Raw genomic sequence first — 18,960 nt, 5'->3', positions numbered from 1 at the left:
ATTAGGACTTCAACAACCTAAGTATAAAGGCTAAAACTATAAAACTCTTAGAAGAAAACGTAGGTGTAAATCTTTGTTACCTTGGCAAAGTCTCCTTAGATGCACACCACAAGCACAAATGACAAAAAAAAAAGTAGATAAATTTGACTTTATCAAAATTAAATACCTTTGTGCATCAAAGGACACCATCAAAAAATGCAAAGATGTTTCTTTGCATTTCTTCCAAGAAGATATATATATCTGGTCGATAAACACATGTAAAGATGTTCAACATAATTAGCTCTCGGTGGGATGTAAATCAAAAGTATGAGGTACCACTTCACCCCCACTAGGATGGCTCCCATCAAAATCACAGACAATAGCATGTGTTGGTGAGAATGTGAAGAAATTGGAACCTTGATACGTAGCTGGTGGGAATGTAAAAAGGTGTGACTGTTTCAGAAAACAGCTTGGCAGTCCTCAGATTGTTAAATATAACATTACAGGGCCTCGTGATTCTATTTCTAGGTGTATACCCCAAGAGACTTGCAAACAGATGCCCACACCACAACCTATACACAAATGTTCACATTCTTATTCATAATAGTCAAAAAGTGAAAAAGACCCCAAACTCCATCACCTGGTGAGTGGATAAACAAAATGTGGTACATCCATCCATATAATGGAATAGTTTTCAGTAATAAAAAAGAACAGAGTCGGGGTGCCTGGGTGGCTCAGTGGGTTAAAGCCTCTGCCTTCAGCTCAGGTCATGATCCCAGGGTTCTGGGATCAAGCCCTGCATCAGGCTCTCTGCTCGGCGAGGAGCCTGCTTCCTCCTCTCCCTCTCTCTTGTGATCTCTGTCTGTCAAGTAAATAAATAAATAAATCTAAAAATTATAATAATAATAATAATAACAATAATAATAAAAAGAAAGGTATCTGAATTATGTCTCAATAAATCTGGTAAAACAATCCTGAAAGACACGAAAGTATGCTTGAAGGAGACATCCTCTAGTTTCTGTTAAAAGAGCTCAACGTCGTTAAGATGACAGTTTTCCTTATATTAACTTATAAATTCAGTAAGATTCTCCCAAAATGGAAAAAAGGTGTTTTTTTTGTTGTTTTTTTTTTTTTTAGTTTATTTGAGAGAGAGAGAGAAAGCATGAGAAGGGGGAGGGTCAGAGGGAGAAGCAGACTCCCTGTCAAGCAGGGAGCCCGATGCGGGACTTGATCCCGGGACTCCAGGATCATGACCTGAGCCGAAGGCAGTTGCTCAACCAACTGAGCCACCCAGGCGCCTGGAAAAAAGGTTTCTTTCTTGTTTTCTGAAGCTAGACAAATTGATCCCAAAGTTCTTGTGGAAAAACAAGTACTTGGGAACAGCTAGTAGAACACTGAAAAGACATATGAGAGAAGACCAGCTCTAATATGGAGCCTCTTGGCTGAAAACAGTGTGATTCTGGCATATGAATAGGCAGACCAGTGGAACCGAGTGGAAGGTGCAGAAGTCAGTCCAAGTACATGTGAATTCTAGTATATGAGAAGCAGTCAAATGACTGAGACAAAGAAGGACTTTTTATTACGGTGTTGGGACAACCGTCCAGCCAGCCACAGCCTCACTCTCTTGGTGAGCTTATGGAGACACAAATATTACTGGAGGGAATGGGAAATAGCACAACCCCTTTGGAGGGGAGTTTTCCAATATTTGACAAACAGTCTGTGCATTTACCTTTCTGTTTTTTTCCTATGTTTATTTATGAGAGAGAGAGAGAATGGTGGGCGAAGGAGGGAGGGGCCGAGGAGAGGGAGAGAGAGTCTTAAGCAGACTCCATGCTGAGTGTGGGGCCAGACTCGGGGCTCAATCTCAGGACCCTGAGATCACAACCTGAGCCAAAACCAAGAGTCAGATGCTTAACTGACTGCGCCATGCAGGTGCCTCTGTGCATTCAACTTTCAACCTAGCACTCCAACTTCTAGGAACTTCTAGATATGTCCAGAAATAATATGTTCACCTGCATAGGTATGCTTCTTCACTGTACCATTACTCATACATGCAGAATATCAGAAGCTACCTAAATGCCTGAACAGAGAGGACTGGTTGAGTAAACTTACAATGGACTCCTAGGAAGAATAAAAAGGAATGAGGAATATCTTTATGAACTGATTCATAGTAATTTCCAGGGTATATTATAAAGGTCTTTTTAAAATTTTATTTTATTATATTTTTTAAGATTTTTATTTATTTATTTGTTGGAGAGAGAGAGCACAAGCAGGGAGAGCAGCAGACACAGGGAAAAGCAGGCTCCCCACTAAGCAGGGAGCCCCATGCAGGACTCTGATCCCAGGACCCTGAGATCATGACCTGAACCGAAGGCAGATGCTTAACGGACTGAGCCACCCAGGCACCCCATATTATTAAATTTTAAAAGCAAAGTGCAAAAGCAAATGTATAGTATGTTACCTTTTGTGTAGTAAAGATAAGAAATTAGAAAATAAAATGGATTTGATTCTTTTAATAAAAGATCATCACAAGAACAATAAACCAGAAAACAGTAAAATTGGTTACTGGGCACCTGGGTGGCTCAGTCATTAAGTGGCTGCCTTCGGCTCAGGTCATGATCCCAGGGTTCTGGGATCGAGGCCCACATCGGGCTCTCCCTCTCTCACTCCCCCTGCTTGTGTTCCCTCTCTCTGTGTCTCTCTCTGTCAAATAAATAAATAAAATCTTTAAAAAAAAAAAAAAAACTGGTTGCCTGTAAGGAATTGGGTGAAGGAATAGGCAGAAAGGATACGAGAGGGAGAGACAATTTGGGGGATATCTTTTGGGATAGTTTTGGCTTCTGGAAACATGTTAATGTTACATACATTCAAAAATAAAATTAAGGGGCACCTGGCTGCTCAGTTGGAGGAGCATTTAACTCTTGATCTCAGGGTTGTGAGTTCGAACCCCATGTGGAGTATAGAGATTACTTAAATAAAACTTTAAAAAATCATAATAATAATAAAATTAAATAAAACTAAATCAACAAGCATAAGAAAAAATTAAAAACCTGTAACTACATGCAAACAGAAGCAAATAAATCCAAATGTGTGTCAAGTGAGCAACATAACCACATGAAGAGGAAGAAAGAGGTAAACCAAGAAATTTCGTATAGAGTACTTAGATACACCTCCAGTTGAATACAGATTACAAGCTGGGAAGAAAAGAATACCAGGAAAAGATGAAACACAGCGGCCAATAAACATTTAAAATATTATCTTTATTGCTAAGATTTATAAGTTAAATTGGCAAAATCTTTGATATTTAATATCCAGTGCTAAAGAGTTTTTTGAAGAAATATAAATTATAGGACCTTTCTGAAAAGTGATTTGGAAATATATATCATTTTTTTATTTTATTTATTTATCTGACAGAGAGAGCGATCACAAGTAGGCAGAGAGGCAGGCAGAGAGAGAGTGGGGAAGCAGGCTCCCTGCTGAGCAGAGATGCGGGGCTCGATCCTAGGACCCTAAGACCATGACCTGAGCTGAAGACAGAAGCTTAACCCACTGAGCCACCCATGCACCCCTATCATTTTTTTTAATGTTGACATCCTTTGACCCAGGAATCCAAATTCTTGCCGTCTCTTTGACAAAAACACTCAGCAATGTGTAATTAAATTTATGCATTAGGATAACTTACCAGAATTGCTTCTAAAACTGAAATTGGAAAAAAAAAAAAAAACAGGCATAAGACTTCAATTGAATTACAAGATATCCATTAGATGGAAGATGTCACCACCATGAAAATGATAGTATAAAAGAATGTTTCGTGTCCTGGAAAAGTATAAAATGGTATGTGTAGTACAATTCAGATTTTGTGAATAATATTTGTGAGAGACAAACCACCCCTAGAGGAAAAGGTTCAAAAATATAAGCAGACATTTTATAGGAGGGTAAACACATATGGCAAGTCAATGCACAGAAAGATCTTCAAGTTCATTAGTATTCAGGAAAATGCAAATTATTACTACAATGTTATAAACCTACTAGAAAGGCAAAAGTTTTAAAGTCTGACAATTCCAGGGATGCCTGGGTGGCTCAATCTGTTGGGCATCTGCCTTCAACTCAGGCTCAGGTCATGATCCTAGGGTCCTGGGATTGAGCCCCACGACTGGTTCCCTGCTCAGCAGGGAGCCTGCTTCTCCCTCCCCCTATGCCTGCTGCTCCCTTGGCTTGTGCTCTATCTCTGTCAAATAAATAAATAAAATCTTAAAAAAAAAATAAAGTCTGACAATTCCAAATATCAGACAGGAGGCTGATCAGATGGAAACATTCTTTATAGCCAAAGATTTCACCCCAAAGACACTCTTGACACATGTACCAAAATGACAAAATACTGAGAACAATTCAAGTGACTAGCAAGAAATGAACGAACACATAAATTATGTGCAACTCGACTTCCATTGTCGAGTCACAAGGAAAAAACTCCAGCGACACAACTCAGCATGGATAAAGTGAACCCATGTGTTTTTTTGAATGAAAAAAGCAAGAGACATATGATGAGAGTATGATACCGTTTTTATAAAGCTTAAACTCAAGTAAATCCAAACAATTTATAAAATCACTTTTATAAAGCAAGGGAATAATAAACCCAGACTCAGAGAAAATAGTTGCCCCAAGGGAGGAAAGCTGGGAGAGGAGTTAGGTAAATGACAATTATTACCAATTATTCATATTGTTCAGCTTCTTGGTGTTTGTGTTAAAAGAGATAGAGGGAAAGAGTATTATAGGGGTGTGTGTGTGTGTGTGTTGTGTTTCCTGAAGAAAAAACTGGAAGAATAAAAACCAAATATTAGCAGAGATTATCTCTGAGTGCTTTTAATTTTCTTTGTATTTGTTTATGTTTTCTAACGGTCTTAAACGAATACGCACTTTTTTGAAGAAAGGAGAATTTTATCTTATTTATCTTTTTACTTTGTTTTGTATTTATTTGACAGAAATCACAGGTAGGCAGAGAGGCAGGTGGGGGTGGTAGGGGAAGCAGGCTCCCTGCTGAGCAGAGAGCCTGACGTGGGGCTCGATCCCAGGACCCTGAGATCACGACCTGAGCCGAAGGCAGAGACTTAACCCACTGAGCCACCCAGGTGCCCCAGATGTGCACTTTTTTGAAAACAGGAAAAAATATTTTTCAAAATCTATCTTTAGAGCCTGTCCCATTTGCATTCTGCAGTCTGAACATCCAAGTCTTAGTTTCCACGGTTATAAATGATCCGAGGAAGAGGTACACAGCGGAATCGCCAAGGTCATCTGTGACACCAAGTTTGGCCAGGTAGTGAGCTCACGGTGGTGGAAATAAAGCTGCAGAAAGATGTTAGCGAGCTGCGTGGGAGGGCAGACACCTGCCAGCTGAGAGTCCGTGTGGGCAACAAGGAGGTAATAACATCTCAAGGAAAAGAATTTAATGAACCTGAAAACCATTTCTTGAAGTTACGAATCCACTGCTCTACCCTGCCCTTTACCCACTGCCAAAAATCCCTGATAACATGTAGATAAGAATACTGGAAACAAAATATCACAATCCCATCCTTGTATCAAATGATAGGAAACTGACACCATAATGTGTGTCATTCTGTTCTCTGGTACGACAGGACTGGAAAGAGTTCAGCAGAGAGTAATTAAAATGGCAAGCAGAAAGAGTCCTCTTCACATGACGACAAGCAAAAACCGAACACTGGCCTTCAGAGGAAGACCAGGGCTTAAAGGTGACATGCCAAAGGCGTACAGAGTCGGAAAGATGCAGTCGCCGAATCTTCTGGGCCAGCAGTCAGGGGTGGCTGATGGTGGTTGAAAGAGGCAAATTTGGAAGAGATTAATAGGAACTGCTATTTTGCATGGTGGGTAGCAGTGTGGAAATCTGTCCCCCCTCCCACAGAGGCTGAATCATTGGTTCTCAGTCTTGACCACACGTGCAGTGAAGATGGCCCAGGAGTCCCACCAGGAGGCTGGAGGGGACAGGACCGCCAGGAAGAGAGACGGTACTGAGACAGTGGTAATCTCGCCCTCCGCAAGGTCTCGTGAGGTCTGAGAGTCTGGGACGAATTGCACGGAAAACCTGACAAATGAAACCTTCTGAGATGTACATTACAGATGTACAGTACATTACAGCAGGTTTGCTTTTCAACAGAACTGTCCTTGGGCGTCATGCTGGGGATTGTACTGGACCCAACAGGCAGTTACACGGAGCCGCCCACTGGGGTATTTTCCATGTGCCAACCGTCACAGGAAGCTCCCACTCTGCCAGGCTATAGAAAGCTCGGGAGGCCGGAGCCTAAATGATACACTAAAGATCCTCAAGAATTCCCGCAGGAGGGGCGCCTGGGTGGCTCAGACGGTTAAGCATCTATTCAACTCTTGGTTCGGCTTAGGTCATGGTCTCAGGGTCCTGAGATCGAGCCCCACATTGGGCTCCACACTCAGCACAGAGTCTGCTTGTCCCTATCCCTCCACTCTTCCCCATGCTCTCTCCCTCCCTCTGGCTCATAAATAAATAAAATCTATTTAAAAAAAGAAAAGAGGGGCGCCTGGGTGGCTCAGTGGGTTAGAGCCTCTGCCTTCAGCTCAGGTCATGATCTCAGAGTCCTGGGATCGAGCCCCACATCAGACTCTCTGCTCCGTGGGGAGCCTGCTTCCTCCTCTCTCTCTCTGCCTGCCTCTCTGCCTACTTGTGATCTCTCTCTGTCAAATAAATAAATAAAAATCTTTTAAAAAATTAAAAATAAAGAAAGAAAGAAAAGAGGGCGCCTGGGTGGCTCAGTGGGTTAAAGCCTCTGCCTTCGGCTAGGGTCGTGATCCCGGGTTCTGGGATCCAGCCCTGTGTCAGGCTCTGCTCGGCAGGGAGCCTGCTTCCTCCTCTCTCTCTCTGCCTGCCTCTCTGCCTACTTGTGATCTCTCTCTGTCAAATAAATAAATAAATAAATAAAATCTTAGAAATAAAAAATAAATAAAAATAAAATAAAATAAAATAAAAATTAATTAATTAATTAATTAAAATTTAAAAAGAAAAGAAAAAAAAAAAAGAATTCTCCCAGGAAGGCAACCCAAAGGCCACAGCATCAAGGGAAGGTAACTCCTAGGTTTGGGGGGTTTACCAAAGGCTAATTACTTATGTGGTGTTTTCAGACACCTCAAAAGATCAATAATTTCTGTATTGACTAAAGTTTCTAAAGTGGCTCAAATTCGCAAATCCGGCTGTTCTCCATCTGGCTGCCTACCAATCACGTGGTATATTTTTTTAAAAAATCCCTCCATCTATGTGTTGTAATGGGCACGGGGTATTATATAAGACTGGTGAATCACAGACCTGTACCCCTGAAACAAATAATCCATTATATGATCATTAATTGAATTAAAATCAATCAATTAATTAAATAATTAAAAAAGAAACGCCTCCGTCTCAGGCCCACCCTAGATGCACTGGATTTTTCTCAAGTGCCTGCGAACGATAGAATGTGTAGCTGACGTGGAGAACCGCTGAGCTTCTCCATTTGTCAAAGTTAATTATTTGAAGAGGTTCTGATTGTAGGAAGAGGGCAAAGGGCACTTGGGGACCAGCTCAGGGGAAGGAGGAAGGCAACTCTGCCAGCTCGCTAGAGCCCACCCGGGCCCGAGTGCCACCCCCGCCACCGCCAGCTGTTCCCTCGTGGGTGACTGGGGCTTTATATGCCAGAAGGTCCCCAGACAGCCTTGGACATTGGAATAGAAGTTTTTTGGGTCCCTGTTACCGTGTAGGGAAGAAAGAGAAGAGAACTATGCATGCCCAGTGCCCTTCTGAGCCCCACTTCTGGGTCCCTTTCTAGAACCAGAAAGAAGGACGCGTGAGCCCAGCAGGCCCCAGCACAAGAAAGTGCTTCCCTGTTACCCGTGCTGAGCTGTCCTGCCTTTTCTCGCTTCTCAGCATTTGCTGCTTCCTTGACTTGCGGTTAGCCTCCCCTGCTCCACGCCTCAGCACATTCGTGTTCCTCGTCTCAGCATTTCAGAGCTCAGCCCGTGGCAGCCCTCGGCACCTTGTTCCCCACCGTGGATTCTTCCAGGGCCTGGTCACCCCTGCTGAGCGCTTCTCTGGGCCTCCTCAGGGGCCTCTGCGGCTTCATCTCATGCCCTATGAAGGGTGCTTCCAGTACGCGCTAGAACCACAGTGTGCCTAGAAAAGTTCCTCCTTTTTCTCTCACTGGGATGTTTCCATCTGTTGCAGAGATGCAGGAGCGCAGAGCCCAAACGCAGAAAGGAAAAGAGTCACCCACTGGAGCCAAGTCCCACCCTCCAGGCCAGTGGCACCATCCCAGCGGCGCCCCCCAGAGGTCTGGGCTCCCCCTTGGGGCGGGGCAGCTTTCCACCTCCTCTACTTCTCCCTTCTTTAACTGCCCCAAATCCAAAACCACTTCACTGTAGGGTGAGGGAAAACTCCAGAAACAAACTTCACCCACAGAGGCCATCTCACGTACCGAGACGACCCACTGGGTCCAGTTTGATTTGCGGAGGCTTTTAAATGCATATCTGTCCTCTACTTATCTCCCCAACCTTTTTTGTTTCCGCCTCCGGATCTGCTTACTCTCTACCACACATCGAGGGCTCATTTCCTACCACATTTATTTGACTCCAGATCTTTCCAGACGCTAATACTAGATCATCCTCTATTGTCCTCACCAATATCCATCCATACCCTGTTTCTAGATCAAACTCGAACTCCACCTTCTCCAAAGAGCCAGTGTATTAGATCCAGCCTCCCTGCATTCTGACCACTTCTGTGTTGTATCGCCTACACTGCCAGGCCCAATGGCCATATTCTGATTTTTGCCTGGGTTGACATGTTGATTAGTAAGTAGTTCGGGTTTTCTCGTATGTGCCCATTCTGCTTCCTCAACTAGATTTCAAGTTCCTCAAAACCCAGGACTCATGGTCAGAACATGTGATGAGAGCTGTGGCCGTAAGAGATGAGACGGAGGCCTTGGGCTTGGGTTGGGCCTCAAAGGGTCTGCACCTGGCTGGGATGCAGGTGTTAAGTGTAATTATGATGGAGGAGACTGTATTCTGTTCGTAGACTAACATAGCTTAAACCACATTCCCACCAGTCAGCCTCCTTTCATGGCTCCTCAGAACTCTGGAAAAGTCATGGACCTGAGGAGATTGAGAACCTGTGTGGTACTTGGGTGTTTGGTGAGAAACATCAAGGAGGAGCTCCATGCCAACGCCACACAAACTACCATGCCCTGTGCTGTGTTTCTAGAACTTTCTTACTAACAGCTCATACTTAATGAACAATTACTGTGTGCCTGGCTAGCTCAGTCGGTAGAGCATGAGACTCTTAATGAACAATTACTGTGTACTAGGCTATCAATAGAATAGAAGGTCTAAAAGACAGACCTAGAAATTTCTGCTTAAAGAAGCTTATAGACTTTCCTCAGGTGCACAGGAAGATGGCGGACATTCAGGCTGAGCATGCGTACCAGAAACAGCTGACCAGCTTCCAACATAAGAAGAGGGGCCTGTTTGGAGAAACTGGCAAAGAGAAGCTCCTGCGATACTAAAGAAACGTCAGTCTGGGCTTTGAGATGCCCATGGAGACCACTGAGGACACCTGGACTGACAAGAAATGGCCCTTTACTGGTCGTGTCTCCACCCGAAGGCAGATCCCATCTGGGGGGGTGACCAAGATGATGATGCGAAGGCCCATTTTCACCCACCGAGACTGCCTCCACCACATCCTAAAGTACAGCTACTTCGAGAAATGCCACAAGAACATATCCATGCACCTGTCCCCCCCACCCCCCGTTTCAGGCACATCCACCCAACATAGTCACCGCGGGTGTGTGCCGGCCCTTGAGCGAGACTGTGCTCTTCAGCGTGCTGAACATCACCCAGGCCACCGGCAGCAAGAACCCGGAAGCTCTGAGATTAGACACCTGCCCATCCATACCCCCAAAGAAAAAAAGTTATTTTCCTAGTCAAACAAAAACAAAAACAAAAACAAAAAACAGTAGCAGCTTACAGATGGCCAGTGAGTTGTACAGAAATGACCATTTTAAAGAAAGACAATGTTGAGTACATTTGAACAGAGGTCCAGTGCACTAGGGGAGCCCAAAGGAGAAGACTCACTGAGTCTAGAGGCATGGCGTGGCTGACTGTAACAGTCATGGTCCCCAGGGAGTCATGCCTCATGATACCCATGCCCTTGGGTGTTGCCTTCCCCTGTCAACTCTGACTTGGCTTTGTGACTTGCATTGTCCAATGGGACAAATGGCGCAGATACACAAGCAGAGGCTTGCACGGTAGGACTTGCTCTCATTGCGTGTAAGGAAGCCAGTCTGGCCTAGAGAAGAGGCCAAGTGCAGGAAAACAGAGACAATCTCGCTGTTGGTCAGCACCCTGCCAGACGCAGGGTAGGGCCATCTTGGACATATCAGTCCCATTGACCTTGCGGTTTACGTGCAGCCCTAAGAATGTGCCCTAGTAAAACCAACCAAGGAGCTTCCCAGCTGACCCACAAAAATGAAAGAAACAATAATATTGTTTTAAGACTCCAAGTTTGGAGTGATTTGTTATGCACTAATGGATAGTGTACAGAACTAAGGTAGCACCATAACAAAAGTACAAAACACGCAGTATTGGCTTTGGATTGCGTGGCAAAGGGAGGCTGGGAGGGGGCAGGGAGCCTGGGAGTCCAGGCTGGAGGTCTGGGGGGGGAAAAGGCAACCACCTGTGTCTTCTAGCAGTGAAACAGGGAGTAGTGACAGTAGTCCCACAAAACTGTCCGCAGCAGGAAATTAGAAGGTAGAAAACTTCCCTAATAAGCTTATGAATCTGGCTCAAGGAATTTCCTGGCAGAAGTGTAAATTGTCTTTTTTTTTTTTTTTAGAGGCTTTTGCTCTAAGGGACTGGAAGGAGGAATTGTTCAGTGTCCCATAGGAATTTGGAAGACAGAAGGTGGAGGGTACTGGCTTCCAAAATAAGGTGTTTCGGGTGCCTGGGTGGCGCCTCCGGTTACGCATCTGACCCCTGTTTCAGCCCAGGTCATGCTCTCAGGGTCGTGGGAATGAGATCAGCCTCAAGGGCTCCTGGCCCAGGAGGAAGTCTGCTTGAGATTCTGCTCTTCCTTCTCCCTCTGCCCCTCCACCTGCTCACTCTTGCATGCTCTCTGTCTCTAAAATAATAGTAATAATAATAATAAATAAAGTGTTTTGTATTTCCGGTCTCTCTAACCCACAAGTTTCCGAGAAAGACATGGCTTCAAGGTATAGACCAAATTAAGTTTGAGGCTGTGACTCTTTGTTAAGACCTCAGAATGAGGGCGCCTGGGTGGCTCAGTGGGTTAAGGCCTCTGTCTTTGGCTCAGGTCATGATCTCAGGGTCTTGGGATCAAGCCCCGTATTGGGCTCTCTGCTTGGCGGGGAGCCTGCTTCCTCCTCTCTCTCTGCCTGCTTCTCTGCCTATTTGTGATCTCTCTCTGTCAAATAAATAAATAAAATCTTAAAAAAAAAAAAACTCAGAAAGATACGAGGTGGTGCCCAGTAGTCCTCCCCAGATCCAAGAATCATAAGCTCAGAGGCCCGTAGCTCTCCAACAAGGTCCCCAAAGTGAAGAGAGAACCATCTCCAAATTAATTGCAGGAATGGCTTTTGTCTAACCAAGCGGACTCTTTTCTCGCACTGTTTTGGGGGGGGTCGTTGGACGGGGGTTCTACATGCAGAAAGCAGGCACAGCTCTTCCTGACCTAGAGGAGTATCTCAGAAGGCGGAACCCAAGCGCAGACGGCAAAGCAAAGAAGCACAGAGAACAATGGACGGAGCGATCGGTCCCAGCAGCTCACAGGGCCCCCTGGCAGGAGCACGCTTACTTGCAAAGTAGAGAGCCTTGACCGCCCAGCTCCTGCTCTTCTCAGAGCTGCCCCATGGCTGTGTGTCTCCTGCTGCAGCTGCTTTGGAGGTGAGTACTTACAAGGTCATCCTGCCCCTCTCACCATCGCTTGTTGCGTGTTTGGAGAAGAGGAGGTGGTTTATCATTCAAGCTCACAGTCCTCGGACCAGGAGCTGCAGAGGCACGGCACCTACAGAGTCTGCACGCACTGGGACCCAATCTGATTTTGCACGTGGGAACGATGGGAGTCATTTGTTCGAGGAAGCGTCCCCTGAGTCATGCCTCCCCTGGCCAAGGGGACAACATCAGACCAGAGGCTTGACAAGCACGTACACATTAGAACATCACCCATACCCATCGGGCCCGCTGGTGGAGGAGAGGCCACAAGAAGGGGAACTGAGATGCCACAGGTGTGAGCCAACAAGTGCCAGAGATCTTGAGGGTCAGCCCTCCTACCCCTGTTGAATGAGTGTTTTCAGGTGAAACCAGCATTGAAAATGCTCAATCAACAGAATGATGGGAAATTATAAATAATTGTTAGTTTGCGGGGCTCCTGGGTGGCTCAGTGGGTTAAGCGTCTACGTTCAGCTCAGCTCATGATCTCAGGGTCCTGGGATCAAGTCCTGCATCAGGTTCCCTGCTCAGCGGGGAGCCTGATTCTCCCTCTCCCTCTGCCTGCTGTTCCCGTCTTGGGCTCTCTGTCGAATGAATAAATAAAATCCTAAAAAAAAAAAAAATAATAATCATTAGTTCGAGTAAAAAGTTTCAGGCACCAATAGATAACTGATACATAGGAAGATTTTTTAAAAAGCCTTCTTGGAGGAGCTAGTACCAAAAGATCAGAGAGGGTGAGCACAGACAGAGCTGGAGAAAGGTTATTCCTGGCACAGCAAGGTAGGAGTCTAAGCGGAGGCAAGGGAGAAGGGAAGGACAGGGAGTGACAGGCTACTTCATGATTAATACTCCAGTCGGCCAGAACCACCCCCAGAAGGAGGAAGGGAGCCCCCACTTTTTTTTATTTGACGGAGATCACAAGTAGGCAGACAGGCAGGCAGAGAAAGAGGGGGAAGCAGGCTTCCCGCCGAGCAGAGAGCCCGATGCGGGCCTTGATCCCATGACCTGAGCCGAAGGCAGAGGCTTTAACCCACTGAGCCACCCAGGCACGCCAAGGAAGCCCCCTTTTAGAAGCAGCACCAGTCAGTCTTTCATTATCCATCAGAGGTCTTGGCTTAGCTGTGGGGTCTTAAATGTCTGGAGCTTTCCTGCTTCTACTGCCCCAACATACGCAGTGCAAGAGATTCTCCGGGTGGTACAGTCAGGGGACAAACATGCACTGTCACTTCTCTGCTATGCATTAACAGGAAAGAAACAAACACCCAGACTGGGGCCCCTGCATGGCTCAGTTGTTAAGCATCTGCCTTCGGCTCATATCAGGGTCCTTGGATCGAGCCCCATGTCAGGTCACCTTGCTCAGCAGGAAGCCTGTTTCTCCCTCTCCCACTCCCCCTGCTTGTGTTCTCCCTCTCTCTGTCAAATAATAAATAAATAAAATCTTAAAAAAAAAACGAAAAACAAAAAACAAAACACCCAGACTGCACCAGCTGGGTGCGCAGAGGGCTCGAGGACCAGGGAATCAAGGATTCCTGTACATGTGCTATTGTTTTCCAGACATGCAATGATGAACGCTGTACGTAATTTCTCTGGGGTTCGTGCTTTGTTCATAAAATGAGAGGTGTCCTCCAGCTCTGAAAGCCTAAGGTTCTAGCAAGATATTTTAATGCATAAATAAACATGTAAGTGCCTCCCACATAATAAGCAGTCGAGGAGCTCCTGGGTGGCTCAGTCAGTTGAGCATCCAACTCTTGATTTCGGCTCAGGTTGTGATCTCAGGGTCCTGGGATCCAGGCCCCACGTCGGACTCCACGCTCAGTTGGGAGTTTCCTTGGGATCCTCTCCGTCTCCCTCTGCCCCTCCCCCAGCTTACGGGCACACAATCTCTCTACCTAATAAATAAATCTTTAAAAAAAATGCATTCAAATATTGTTGAATCTGAGTAGGCCTTAGCAATAGCATGGACTGTGGTATCACTGAAATGCTGTGATCTGTAGGTCAATACAATTGAATTTTGGAATCCAATAGGGGAATAAGAATCAAGAATCATGAAAATGTTCGTCCTTTGACTTTGTCATCCCATTGTTGGGAATTTATCCCAAGGAAATAATTAAACATATTATAAAAGCCTATATGCATCAACTCCAATGTAAAATAAAATCAGAAACACTCTAAATATCTAATAAAAAGCATGAATAAATTATTGTGTAGGCAATATCCTATAGCCATTACAAGAACTATTATGAAAGGTATAAAATCACAGGAAAGTGTTCGTGATTTCCCAATTAGTGGAAAAGGCTATATATATGCATATATCTATCTCATATTACAGCAACTCTATAAAAATAGACTGCATATGGACACAGCTAGAAAGAAACATGCAAATATGAAAATAGTTGTATAAAAGAGCTGAGATCATGGTGAAGGTTTTTCTTATTTCTTATAGGTTGCCTTTATAGTAAAGTGTTTTTAAACCCCATTATTGGACGCCTGGGTGGCTCAGGCGCCTGCCTTCCACTCAGGTCATGATCCTGGAGTCCGAGGTTCAGGTCCGCATCAGGCTATCTGCTCGGCTGGGAGTCTGCTTCTCCGTCTGACCCTCCCCCCGTCTCTCAAATAAATAAGTAAAATCCTAAAAAAAACCCCAAAAAGCCATTATCTCTGCTCTTCACTCTGGTGACGAATCAGGTGTTTCTGTGGGAGCAAGAGAACAGGAAAGCCCACCACACGCACTCTGGGGGGTGCCCTAGGGTCCTCCAAGCAGTAGGAGCCTTGACACAGGCCGAGGCCTCTCCTAGGAGCATCCAGGAGAGCCCCCCAGTGACCCAGAGGGGCTGACTGGAGTCCCTTAGCTAGGAAAGGGCACCCAGGCCACCTATAGCCCCGTCCAAGAGGGTAACTCGGGAAGAAAGTATAACAAGGCAATTGTGAGACCCCCTGAGGTACCCCACTTTTTGTCAAGATGGTTCTGGCAGGAGACCGGAAAACAACACAACCACATGGCCTGAGAGGTGGCCTGACCAAGACGTTTTGCTACCGGAAACCAGAGAGAGACACTGACAGAAGTGATCTCACCTCACCACCGCCCCCATCTGAATGTGAGATTGTCTTCTGTCAAAGTAACCGTGTTTTTTGAGCATCTACTTTGCATAAGACCCTCAAGAGGATACAAAGATGACTACGACAGGGTTGTGCTGCAAGGAGCTTGTGTCCCAGCACGGGGCATGGGGGCGGGGGGAGGGAGAGACACACAGAGACAGAGAGAGGGGTTTAGGCTCCAAGGCAGAATATTTACCAGGGGGACAAACCACTGCTACCAAAGTCAGCAGGAGGAAAAGATCATGTCCAGCCAGAAGGGTCCCTGGCACTGAGCCTTAAAGGGTAGGTTTTGTCAGACATGACCCTTGGGGAGGTATTTCGGGCTGAGGAGCCAGTGGAAGCCGAAAAGGCAGAGGTGGGGGAAGGACCCTGGGGCACGTGGGCAGCACTGAGCACCCGGTGAGGCTGGGCCAGAGCTCACGGAGTGCGGGCAGCCAGAGATTTGGGGGGAAAGGGGATTGGAGCCAGAAGGGGGTCACACCTCCAATGGATGGCCCGGCTGTGCTTTAGAATGACACAGAGTGCACGGCAACAGGACCTTGGCGACAGTCAGAGCAGGGAAGACAAGAAGGAGCATCCGTGCCAGGGAGGGGCAAAGAGAGCTGGATGCGCTGGGGTGTCGGCAGCCGAACAGAAAGGAGGAGACCTCAGGAGGGCTGCGGGGGCAGAAACGGATGGGGCTTGGTGGCTGACTGGTGTCCGGTGGGAGGAAGGAGCCATAGATAAGCCCGGGGCTTCAAGCCCCGGAGGCAGAGTGCTGGGGATGCTGACAACAGGGACAGGAAGCCCGGAAGAATGGGCTGGAGCGGGAGGTGGAAGGGAAGGTTTAGCTCAGGAGGCAGTGAGGCCAACACGGGGTTTGCTAGAGCAAGTCCGGGCTACCTCTGAGAGCCAGCCCTTCCGCGGGAGAGGGTGAGCTGTCGTGTCTGACAGGAGGGCTGAAGGCAGAACCCCATGGCCCCATCTGTAGGCAGCAGAGGAGAAGCAGCAAGTGATGGAGAAAGCGGCGGGACAGAGGGTGCAGAGGAGAGCAGGGTCCCTGGGCTGGAATGGAAGGTGGGGACCGTGATGTGCAGGCAAGGCCAGCCTGGGGGTCCCAGATAAGCACTGGAGGGGGAGGACCAGAAACCAGGCTGTAAGAAGTTGAGAGGACCGTCGCAAAGTGGGGACAGACTCTGACAACTATTTCATTAAGTTTGGCAGTAAGGAGAAGGGAGTTAGGAGACCCCCTGAATGGGGTGCAGGATCAAGGGAAGGTTTTTTTTTAGGGTGTGCACCTTCGAGCGTGCTTGTCGGTGAAATGATGGCGCCGATGGTGGAGTAGAGGGAATGGAGGGGGCAGTGGGCGAGTCAGGCGTAACAGAAGAGGGATCCCGAGCCTCCAAGACGATGCTGTTGAAAGAAACTTAAAAAAGAAAGAAGGAGAAGGCGGAAGAGGAGGAGGAAGAACAAGAGGAAGGAGAAGGAGAAACTTTTTTTAAATGACAGCAACTTCCTTCAGGCAAACCTTATTCAGAATCTTCTATCTAAAATCACTGATGCTGGGGCGCTTGGGTGGCTCAGTGGGTTAAAGCCTCTGCCTTCGGCTTGGGTCATGATCCCGGGGTCCTGGGATGGAGCCCCACATCGGGCTCTCTGCTCAGCAGGAAGCCTGCTTCCTCCTCTCTCTCTGCCTGCCTCTCTGCCTACTTGTGATTTCTGTCTGTCAAATAAATAAATCTAAAAATAAATAAATAAATAAAATCACTGATGCTGAGTTGAAATAGAGTGAGTCGAAATAGAGAACCGGGGGCCATGGAAGGCTCTCGTTCTCCTGGGGTGTCAGCTCCAAGCAAAACAGCAACGGAGAGGGCACCTGGGTGGTTCAGTGGGTTAAAGCCTCTGCCTTCGGCTCAGGTCATGATCCCAGGGTCCTGGAATCGAGCCCCACATCGGGCTCTCTGCTCAGCAGGGAGTCTGCTTCCTCCTCTCTCTCTGCCTGCCTCTCTGCCTACTTGTGATCTCTGTCTGTCAAATAAATAAATTAAATCTTAAAAAAAAATTTTTTTTAAAAACAGCAAGGGAGGAAATGAGATGGAGGAAAACATAATGAAGTTAGTGAGGGAGAAATGGGGAGATTTCGCTGCAGGCATGATGTGGGTGTTGAAAAACCGAAAGCTTCACAAAAGAAAAAATTTGGAAGAGTCATAGTGCAGAAAAACAAGTTACTGATGACACTTGAGCCGGAAAGCCTGGGATCCCGGGGCAGCACGAAGGTCCCCCCTGAGCTGGATCTTGGATGCGAAGTGCAGCTAGCCAGCAGACCCGTGACGCTGAGGACCCAGGTCAGCGGAGGTTAAGTGTGATGGGAGGCTGAGGCATAAGGGGCTCTCAGGAGCTTTCAAGGACGTGGCCGAGAGAGCCAGCCTTTCCGGGGGTCCCCTTTCTGCCAAGCCAGAGAGCAGGGCTTTCCTGGGTGCCCAGGGCAGTGCTCTTTCCGCTGCGATCGGTAGGAGATGAGGCTCCTTTCAGGGACAGGTCACCGACAATTTTAGACTGAGATTTTCAGGGAGGTGTTTAACACAATTTTTACAATTATGGCAAACTGTACATAACAGCAAATTCGCCATTTTAGCCTTTGTAAAGAGTGTAGTTCTGGGCACCTGGGTGGCTCAGTGGGTTAAGCCTCTGCCTTCAGCTCAGGATCCTGGGATCGAGCCCCACATTGGGCTCCCTGCTCAGCGGGGAGCCTGCTCCCCACCCCTCTCCTGCCTCTCTGCCTGTTTATGATCTTTGTCAAATAAGTAAATGAAATCTTTAAAAAAAGAAAAAAAGAGTGTAGTTCTATGGCATTAAACAATTGACATCGTGCAATCATCATCACCATCCATTTCCAGAACCTTCCCGTCATCCCCAGCTGAAACTCTGTACCCATTAGACACCAGTTTTCCATTTTTCCCTCCACCTCAGTCCCTGGTAACCACTGTTCTTACTTTCTGTCTCTAAGAATTTGATTTCCCCTATCTCCTATTGGGGAAACCATACAATATTTGTCTTTTTGTGACTGGCCTATTTCACTTAGCATAATGTCTCCAAGGTTCATCCATGTTACAGCTAGGATTTCTGTCCCTGTTAAGCCTGAATAATATTACATTTATGGGAGCGCCTGGGTGGCTCAGTCAGTTAGGCATCTGCCTTTGGCTCAGATCATGGTCCCATGGTCCTGGGATCGAGTCCAGCATTGGACTCCCAGACCAACAGGAGTCTGCTTCTCCCTCTCCCTCTGTGCTCGTGCTCTGTCTTTCTCTCAAGTAAATAAATAAACCTTTAAAAAATATATTGCATTGAAAAAAACATACTGCATTGGATGGATATGCATTTTGTTCATGCGTTCCTCGGTGAGCAGACACGTGGGTCGACTCCAGCATTGGGCTGCTGTGAACAACACTGCTGTGAGCTTTGTTGGTACTTGTTCAGTCTCTGTTTTCAATGCTGTGCATGTACCCAGGAGTGGAACTGTCCGCCAACAATATACATGACCGAATAAAAACAGACCAATACAACTTGGACCGAAATGGGTGATGCTGGATGTGTGGGAGCTTGGAACAAGCCGATTGGCCTGGCTTGGGCTGCTGCTCACGCCCATGCCTAGAGCCCTAGACCAGGGTGCCTGGTTGGTCTTTAAGGATTCAAGGCCTGACCCTAGAAGGACATTGGAATATTTCAATTTCGGGAAGGAAAGGAGCCTGCCAGACTTCCGAAGACCGTTTCTGGAGGCAGAAGCGTGAAGCCCCCAGACCCGCCGTGGCTGGAGCCCTGGTGGTAAGAACAGAGCTGGTCGTTCCTATAAACGAAGCCCAGCTGGGAGGAGGCACCCCAGCCTTCCCTCGCTGCTCTGAC

Source organism: Martes martes (assembly GCF_963455335.1).
Source record: "Martes martes genome assembly, chromosome: 9".
In the NCBI taxonomy this organism is placed as follows: domain Eukaryota; kingdom Metazoa; phylum Chordata; class Mammalia; order Carnivora; family Mustelidae; genus Martes; species Martes martes.
Note: the sequence above shows the minus strand (reverse complement) of the source record.